Raw genomic sequence first — 10,441 nt, forward strand, 5'->3', positions numbered from 1 at the left:
CTGGGGTGGCTTTGTGTGTTTGGGGTGGCTTTGTGTTTGGGGTGGCTTTGTGTTTGAGGTGGCCTTGTGTCTGGAGCCTTTACTCCTATGTTTTTGGTATAGTATTATGTGTTTGGGAAAGCTTTGTAGTGGCATTTTTACCTCGTCCGGAAGGAGTCCGGCGAGGTATTGTTTTTGGTCGAGTCTGTTTGTTTGTTTCTTTGTTAGCAACATCACAGAAAAACGGCTCAATGAAATTACATGAAACTCTCAGGGTAATTGGGCACTAGTCCCAAAAGAAAGTGATTAAATTTTGGAAGTAACTGAGCGACCCTGAAAGGTCAAAATCAATGTCACGGATTATCAGAGGGCTGTTACTTGAAACCAGTTGAAGATACATTTACTATTAGCAGCATAAAGGAACTCCCATATGGGCTTTCATTTGGCACCAAGACCATTGACCTTGAGTGACCTTGAAAGGTCGAACGCAAGGTTACGGTTATTCAGAGGGCTTTAACTCGAAATTGGTTGAAGACAGAGATATTTATTATTATCAAGATATAAGGAGTCTCATATGGGCTTTCATTTGGTACCTTGACCTTTGACCTTGGGTTACCTTGAAAGGTCAAACGCAAGATCACGGATTTTCAGAGGGCTATAACTTGAAAACGGTTGAATATAAAATAACTGCTGTCGGGAGAGGTTTGTTGTGCCAGGCACCACTTGTTGTATATATTTTTGCTTCTGTGTTTCATGTGGATATGTGTTTGGTGTGACTGTGTGTGTCTGGTATGGTTCTGTGTCTGGGGTGGTTTTGTTTATTTGGGTTGGCTTTATGTACTTGGTGTTTCCTTTTTGTGTTTAGTGTGCCTATGAAGTGGCTTTGCCTTTTGACATGGTTTTGTAGCTTTCGTATCATTTTGAGTGCTTGGTGTATTTGTTTCTGTGTTTGTTGTGGCTTAGGGTGGGTTTGTGTTTTCTGTGTGGTTGTGTGTTCTTACTGTGGCTTGGGTGTAAGTTTGTGTGCTTGGTGTGTGTGTGTGTGTGTGTGTGTGTGTGTGTGTGTGTGTGTGTGTGTGTGTGTGTGTGTGTGTGTGTGTGTGTGTGTGTGTGTGTGTGTGTGTGTGTGTGTGTGTGTGTGTGTGTGTGTGTGTGTGTGTGTGTGTGTGTGTGTGTTTTATGTGTGATTGTGTGTTCTTACTGTGGCTTGGGTGTAAGTTTGTGTGCTTGGTTGTGTGTGTGTGTGTGTGTGTGTGTGTGTGTGTGTGTGTGTGTGTGTGTGTGTGTGTGTGTGTGTGTGTGTGTGTGTGTGTGTGTGTGTGTGTGTGTGTGTGTGTGTGTGTGTGCGCGCCCGCGTGGTATATGTGTGGACTATCTCTGTGTGTCTGTGTTCATCTGCAGCTGACTCGTTTGCCTCGTGACTTGTTCAATTTGTCTATTTTTGTGAAGTTTGGAGTAGCTTTGATATGGCTTTGTTGTTAATTGTGACTTTATCGTTGTGGGCTTATTGGTGTGGCTTTGTCGGTGTTAGTTTGTTGGTGTTGGTATGGCCTTGTCGGTGTTGCTTTGTCAGTGTGGGCTTATTGGTGTGGCTTTGTCGGTGTGGGCTTGTCGGTGTTGGTGTGGCTTTGTCGGTGTGGGCTTGTCGGTGTTGGTGTGGCTTTGTCGGTGTGGGCTTGTCGGTGTTGGTGTGGCTTTGTCGGTGTGGGCTTGTTGGTGTTGGTGTGGCTTTGTCGGTGTTGCATTATCGTTGTGGGCTTGTCGGTGTGGCTTTGTCGGCGTTAGCTTGTTGGTGTTGGTGTGGCTTTGTCGGTGTTGGCTGGTTAGTGTGGCTTTGTCGGCGTTGGCTTGTTAGTGTGGCTTTGTTGGTGTGAGCTTCTTAGTGTGGCTTTTGTCGGTGTTGGCTTGTTAGAGTGGCTTTGTCGGTGTGGGCTTGTTAGAGTGGCTTTGTCGGTGTGGGCTTGTTAGAGTGGCTTTGTCGGTGTGGGTTTGCTATTGTTGGTGTGGCTTTGTCGGTGTTGCTTTGTCAGTGTGGGGTTGTTAGTGTGGCTTTGTCGGTGTTGGCTTGTTAGTGTGGCTTTGTCGGTGTGGGCTTGTTGAAGTGGCTTTGCTAATGGGACTACTGGTGTGGGCTTGTCTGTGTGGCTTTCCTTTATCATTATATTTGGATCTGATTTTCTCCTTTTGTTGCTATTGTACATATCATCAGCAGACTGTAGCACCAGTCGAGCAGGGCAGTACTCCCGAGGTGGATGGAAAGCTGATGACAGGGAGTGCTGGAGCTCCCGTTTCATCAGCCCTCAGGACTAGTTCCTGACCATCCCCCTTTGCTGAACTTTTTCAGTGTCTCAGTTATACAGAGAGTAGGCCAGCATGCTCTCCAGTACAATTTTCTCTAACTATCTACACCAAACTACATGCACAGTACACACTACACTTCCTATTCAAAATTCATCAAAATGGCGTCGTCTTATCAAGCCTCGGAGTCCCCAGGGGGGGGACCATAAATGCCCCCACCATCTGCCCGTCTCCCGGTGACGACTCAAGGTGCCTGGAACCACGGTCTGACTCTCTTCTTCTTCTTCTTCATTTCTGCAACATTCGCGGCCTTTCCTCTAACTTTCGCTCTGTTGAGCACCACCTCTCCTCCTCTAAACCTCACCTTCTTTTTCTAACGGAGACTCAGCTGTCTGAGGCAACTGACAGCAAACCCTTTTCTGTATCCTCCTACTTTCTCTATACTCATTTCAAAGCCAAAGGTGGCTGTTGTGTATATATACGCAACGACTTATCTTGCTCTCGTGTTCCTGAACTTGATTCTTCTGAATTCTCCACACTCTGGCTTCGGCTTTCCTGTCATTCTCTGACTAAATATATCTGTGCTGTTTACTTATCCCCTAATTCTACTGACTATCAAAAATTCTTCGACTATTTTACTTCTACGATGGAACACATTCTATCCATTTCTCCTTTCTCTGAAATCTCCATTCTTGGAGATTTCAATGTTCACCACCACCTTTGGCTCTCCTCTCCTTTCACGGATCCACCTGGTGAACAAGCCTACATCTTTTCTATCCTTAATGACCTAGAGCAGCTTGTACAGCACCCTACCCGTATCCCTGACCGCCTTGGAGAGAGCTCCAACATACTTGACCTCTTCCTCACAAATAATCCTTCTGCTTACTCTGTTAATCTTTTCTCTCCGTTGGGCTCCTCCGATCACAACCTTATTACCTTAACCTGTCCTATCACTCCGGTACGGCCTGTGGACCCTCCAGTGAAACGTCGTCTGTGGCATTTTGGAGCCGCGGACTGGGGAGGCCCCTCAGGCAGTACTTCATTGATTTTCCCTGGAATGATTATTGCTTCCATGGCCGTGAGCCATCTGAGTGTGCCTTGCGCATTACGGAGGTTATTCTCTCGGGCATGGAAGCATACATTCCTTTCTCATATCCTTTGACCAATGCAAGAAAGCCTTGGTTTAATCACACTTGTTCTAATGCTGTCCGCAACAAGGAGAGGGCCTACAAAAGGTACCAGAGCCAACCCACCCCTGAATCACACCATCTTTACGTCTCTGCCCGGAATCGTGCTAAGTCTGTTCTTCGCTCTACTAAAAATAATTTCATCCATACTAAATGCTCTCAACTCTCCGACTCGAATTCTTCCCGCTCCTTCTGGCATCTTGCCAAAAATCTTTCTAACAACTTTACCTCATCATCCTTCCCTCCTCTTTTCTACTCTGATGGTTCTGTAGATATTTCTTCTACTGATAAAGCAGATCTCTTCGCACAGACTTTCTCCTCCAATTCTACCTTAGACGATTCCGGTGCTGTTCCTCCATCACTTCCCCCCTCTGACTTCCTCATGGCTGACATTAAAATTTCTTCAGTTGATGTACTTTCTGCCATCACTGGCCTCAGTACTAACAAGGCATATGGGCCTGATGGGGTCCCTCCTGTTGTTCTCAAGAACTGTGCTTCTGTGCTTACACCCTGCCTAGGCAAACTCTTTCGCCTTTGTCTGTCAACTTGTACCTTTCCGTCTTGCTGGAAGTTTGCTCTCATTCAGCCAGTCTCAAAGAAGGGTGACCACTCCCAACCCTCCAACTATCGTCCAATTGCTTTAACGTCCTGTATTTCAAAAGTTTTTGAGTCAATTCTTAATAGAAAAATTTTAAGGCATCTTTCCTATCACAACCTTCTTTCCGATCGTCCAGTACGGGTTCCGTCAGGGACGCTCCACTGGCGATCTTCTCACCTACCTTTCAGACTCCTGGTCATCCTCCTTTCGGGACTTTGGTGAAAGCTTTGCCATTGCACTTGACATCTCAAAGGCTTTCGATCGAGTCTGGCATAAATCTTTAATTTCCAAACTGCCCTCCTACGGTTTCTATTCTTCTATCTGTGCCTTCATCGCTAGCTTCCTTTCTGGTCGTTCTATAGCCGCTGTTGTAGACGGCCATCGTTCTTCTCCTAGATCTATCAACAGTGGTGTTCCTCAGGGCTCTGTCCTATCACCAACTCTCTTCCTTTTATTCATCAATGATCTTCTAAGCTGTACATCTAACCCTATCCACTCATACGCTGACGACTCCACCCTTCACCTTTCCATACGGTTCCCGCAACGCCCATCTCAACAGTTACTTCAACAAGCAAGGGATGAGGCTGTGGCACACCTAATGTCTGATTTGGCTCGTATCTCTGACTGGGGTAAAAATAATATGGTTGTCTTTAATGCATCTAAGACTCAGTTCTTACCCCTATCAACCCGACAAAATCTTCCACAGGTATACCCACTAATGTTTAATAATATTCAGCTTAATCCTGCATCATCCTTGAACATGCTTGGGGTTTCATTTACTCGGGACTTATCTTGGAAATATCATATTACATCTCTTGTAAAATCTGCTTCCAAGAGATTGGGTGTGCTAAGCCGACTCCGCACTTTCTTCACCCCTGCACAATTGTTGACTCTATACAGGGGTTTTATCCGCCCCTGTGTGGAGTACAACTCTCATGTGTGGGGAGGCTCCCCACATACAGCTCTTCTCAATAGGGTGGAGTCAAAGGCTTTTTCGTCTCATTAACTCTCCTCCTCTTACTGACTCCCCTTCAACCTCTGTCTCTTCGCCGCACTGTTGCATCTTTATCTCTTTTCTATCGCTACTTTAATGGTCACTGCTCCTCTGAACTCTCTGCTTGCATTCCTCCACCTCTACGACGGGCGCGAAGCACCCGTCTGGCAACAAACTCTCATCCTTTTTCTGTCCAACTCTCTAATGCAAGAGTTAACCGTTACTCCCAGTCTTTCATTTATGCAACAGGTCAGCTCTGGAACTGTCTCCCTCTGTCTGTATTTCCTGCTGCCTATGATCTCCAGTCTTTCAAACGCAGTGTGTCCAGGCATCTCAAAATGATCGGATCTTGAATTTGGCTCTATATTGTATTTTGTTTTTCTCTTGGAGGGAACTGTTACTGCGGGCTCATGGCCTTTGGTTCCTTCTTCCTCGCATTAAAAAAAAAAAAAAAAAAGAACACAAGAGCCATCACAGAAATAGGTAGTGACGAAGATTGGTTTGTGTGCTTTAGTGAATAATCATGAATTTATTATGCAATGTACTATTTATAGGGAAAAAATATCAAGGGCTTCTGCCGTATTATAAATTATCGTTCAATTTTGCTTGTAAGTGATATAATTTTCTTAATGTCGAACCACCACATACAGACTTAAGCCTTTCCAGTAAGATTCTCATATTTTACACTTACTTCTGCCAAACAACTTACTCTGGTTAAAAAGTTCCTGGCCCTAAAGTGTTACAACAGCATGGTCACTAAATTAGGGGCTATTATATCTATAATGCATGTATGGAAAATGTTGCCTCCCTTTTATCCCCTTCACGCTAACCACCTCACCTTTACCTTGTCCCAGTGCGATCTAAGTTAGGGAAATGAGGTATGACAAGTTGAGAGTTTATAGTTGTACAGGTCTGTAGATTGTTTAGTTTATATCCAAATTGCAGCATAAACACGCAAGACCACATTATATATAAATATGTTTCCACGCTCCTACTTTAAAACTACACGGTGGCGCACGAACATTATTTTGGGTAGTTTCCACTGCTAGGGTGATCATTACGGTCATGATTTTGGTAAAAGTCTTGATTCAGTGTTCATAACATTCCGGGAGGCAGGGAAGCACCCGTTTTCTAGTGGAATTTAGAAGTACGCCGGCACCTCTTCCCTAGTAATCAGTTTCACATATTTCACATTAAGAGTATCGAGTAGTAATATCTTTCTAATAATAACACAGCTGGTATTAATAACATGCAAATGAATATAAACACTACACACATTAAATAAATTTGTAACGGTAGTAGGGAGTCATGGATATAAATGGCATAGGAAGAATAATTATGCGTCTCATGCATAAATATAAAAGGCAGAAAACGGGGGACGGGGTACCTCTTAAGCCTCCCAAAATGTAAAGATAAACTGACAAGGAGGAGCACCATGTTTTTTTTTTTTTTTCCGACTGACAGCTTTTGCGTTCGAAGACGCATTTTTTTCTCTTTATTTGTCATTTCAGCTTTCCATTTCATACAATATAACAAGGATCTGTAGCAGCGAAGGTGTGATGAAGACTACATAGAACCAGTCTTGTCAGAAGTTCATCCAAAGCTGAGAGAAAAAAAAAAAAAAAGCTTCGAGAGAGCATGAAAAACTTTAAAATGCGTCATTGGATTGAAAGGGTTAATGACATTCGTTCTAAAGTAAAAATATCGTAGTAGTAGTAGAAGTAGAAGTAGAAGTAGTAGTAGTAGTAGTAGTAGTAGTAGCAGGTGGGGCGTAGCCTTTGTATCGGCGTCCAGCTCCTTATCCTTTTCAGTGTTTTTTGTTATGCCGTGCGCTCATCACTTACACTCTTTTCCCTTAGTTTCCACAGTTCATATATGGTCTCCCTGTTTTCCATTACTTGTCACAATGCAAGCAGACTGCCATGCCTCTCTTATAACTGAATAAAATTGACTGCCGTTAGCTGGAGAACGACGCTAAAACTGCTGGGGCCATTCTAGAGAAAATGATGACAGTTTTAACATCCTTAGTCATCAGTGCTCACTCTTAACTTACTAAATCGTCTGGGGTTCGTTGGAGTCAATAACCTCCTCAATACGCGTAATTAACTCCCCCAAAATTCCAGTCGTCTTGATGCATGTGTTCTTTTCTACCATGGAGGGGAAAAGACAGGGTTATCGTGGGTGGTTGGAAAAAAAATAATAATGTCGTTCAGACTGAGCTTCTCATCACTAGCCTAATCTCTGGTGCCATTAGTCTGATCCATTTCTCCCTCTCCCTCCATCCCCCCTCTCTGTCCGTCTGTCCGTCTGTCCGTCTGTCCGTCCGTCCGTCCGTCCGTCCGTCCGTCCGTCCGTCCGTCCGTCCGTCCGTCCGTCCGTCCGTCCGTCCGTCCGTCCGTCTGTCCGTCTGTCCGTCCGTCCGTCCGTCCGTCCGTCCGTCCGTCCGTCCGTCCGTCCGTCTGTCTGTCTGTCTGTCTGTCTGTCTGTCTGTCTGTCTGTCTGTCTGTCTGTCTGTCTGTCTGTCTGTCTGTCTGTCTGTCTGTCCGTCCGTCCGTCCGTCCGTCCCTGTCTGTCTGTCTGTCTGTCTGTCTGTCTGTCTGTCTCACACACACACACACACACACACACACACACACACACACATCAGACATCTATCCTGTTACTCATATATATCCATCCATCAATTCCTTTCATTTCATTCTCTCTACCTACCTATCAACCTATATCTGCCTTTTATTCTTTATCTGTCTGTCTGTCTATATGTGTATCTTTCTATCTGTCTATCAATCTGTCTGTCTGTTCATTTTCCTTTCATTCTCCCTCCCTGACCCTCAACAACCCTCCTTCTTCTAGTTATGTTCTCTCGTATTACCCTTCATCGTTCCTTAACATTCTCATCCGTCCTCCTTTGTCTCTCCATGTGTCTTCGCTCAGCCTTTGTCTCTCCATCTGTCCTTCTCTTCCCTCCTCATCTGTCTCTCCATCTCTTCCCTCCTCCTTTGTCTAACCATCTGTCCTCCTCCCACCATTATTTTCCGCGTCTCTCTATTCCCTTCCTCTCTGCTATCTCTATTCACAGCTCCCCCTTTTCCTCCATTCTTTCCACCTCTCATTCCCTCCTCCTCTTCAAGAATATCCTCACTCCTGTACACACCCATCATTCCTTCTCCCCCCAAATTTTTCCAGTCTTACAGTTTCCCTCTGTCTCTCTTCTTCTCTCTCCTTCTGTCTCCCTTCCTTCAGTTAGTTTCACAGGTGTTTTTATTCCCCCTTCTCTCCTCATTTCACCTCACCTTCTTTCTTTCTCCAGCAGTTTCTTGGTTTTCTCCTTTTCTTCATTTTCCTTTCTCCCTTTCTTCACTCTCCTTTTTCCCCTCTCAATTCATACCTACTCTTTTCTCCCTCCCTCCCTCCTTGTGTCCCATTTCCAATTACGTCTCTCTCTCTCTCTCTCTCTCTCTCTCTCTCTCTCTCTCTCTCTCTCTCTCTCTCTCTCTCTCTCTCTCCGCATATTTATTCTCCCTCATTACAGTTCTTTTTTCATCTCTGGCAAGAGTCTACATTTTCAGTTAGCACTTTTTTTTTAACACTCATTTCCCGCTCTTTTCCTGCCCATTTCTCAGTCACTTCTCACTTATGCATCATTTTCTTCATATTTTTGCCCCCTTGTAATTATTATTATTATTATTATTTTTTTTTTTATCTGGTTCAAGGTAAGATTATTAAACATCTGTATATTTTCGTAACTCTTCCCTTCTAGTGTGTGTGTGTGTGTGTGTGTGTGTGTGTGTGTGTAAGCGTTAGTCATTAGTTATATTTTCACTCTGTTGCCAAAACATTCTCACTTTGTGCTGCAGAATGTATTACGAAGCGAGAGTAAGAATACGATTTTAGATTCCACATGGGCTGTTTCTAATGAGGTCTTGCCAATTTAATCAATATTACCAAATGAACTGCAGTCTCGGTTATTTCGTAACCTCAAACATGTACAGTAAAGAGTTTCTGAACGCGACTGTACGTGGATTCTTTTCTGTACAGTTTGGGACTAGAGTTTGCTTAAGTCATCGCTTCTGCCTCTGATTTTCTCTGTTGGCTAGTATTCGTAAGTTGAGAAAGGCTCACTATATTTCTGCTTCTGATATTTCCTGCTGGCTCGTATTCCTAAGCTGAGAAAGGCTCGCTATGCTTCTGCCTCTGATTGTCCCTGCTGGCTCGTATTCTTAAGCTGAGAGAGGCTCGCTATGTTTCTGCTTCTGATTTTCCCTGGTACCTTGTATTCCTAAGTTGAGAGAGGCTCGCTGTGTTTCTGCTTCTGATTTCCCCTGCTGGCTGGTATTCCTAATCTGAGAGTGGCTCAGTATGTTTCTACTTCTGATTTTCTCTGTTGGCTGCTAATCCTCAGCTGAGAGAGGCTAGGTATGTTCCTCTTCTCATACATGATTCTCTTTGACATGACGCTTAGGAAAGTAAGTGAATATACAGTATATCTTAAGTGGGTGGTAGATAAAGAAATAGTAGGCGCTTTTTTTGTTTCTTTTCTGGATGCAGAGTCGACATTAAAAGTCCTGGCCCCATCTTCAGTTTTTCTGCCTATAAATTTCGAACACAAGTATGGTTAATATGATGTGGGAGACATTGATTACTTTTCTGGCTAGAGATAAAAAACACCACCTTTCCTTGCTGTGGATCCCGAAGACTAATTTTCAAATTTCATTTAGAAAAAAGCAGGACAGACGACAGGACTACTGATGCCGACTGTGCTTCGCCACATTGCGTCAGTGTATTCAGTCACTATACCCTTTTTATCTTAACCTGGCCCAAATTCTTGTCCTTTTTTAGTTTCTCTCACTTAACTAAATAGCAGAAAAGACAATGACATGGCTCCTCATCCCTAAATATCACTCCCTCGTGACTAGCCTTATAGTTTAGTATTACCGTATTTCTTCAACTCCACACCGAAGATGGAGAGATGGCAATTTTAGGCCAAGTTAACGTAAAAAGGGTAAATCACATCCACTGCCACATAAACAATACCTACACACACATTTACTTCTTCAATTATACACCCAAGAGACTTTTCATACCATTTTTTTTTTTTTTTTTTTTTTTTTGCTTCCCCTGTGTCCAGAGTCTCCCATCTTAGATACACGCAAGTTTAGACTAAAAATATATATACATATCTTCCATGTCAGACTGGTGGATGATTGGAGGATAAACGAATGATATAGAAGCAATTTGTCTGTTGTCACCCCTTCCGGAACTAAAGATGTCTTACTAAGTGTACTGTAGACTGAGAGACAGGCAGACAAGATAGACTGACGAACAGACAGAGAGACAGATTGATAAATAGAATGACAGATAGATAGAACAAAACTTTAGCCCAAG

The sequence above is a fragment of the Coenobita brevimanus genome, chromosome 2, assembly GCF_032717465.1.
Source record: "Coenobita brevimanus isolate Jiangsu-jjx chromosome 2, ASM3271746v2, whole genome shotgun sequence".
Lineage (NCBI taxonomy): Eukaryota > Metazoa > Arthropoda > Malacostraca > Decapoda > Coenobitidae > Coenobita > Coenobita brevimanus.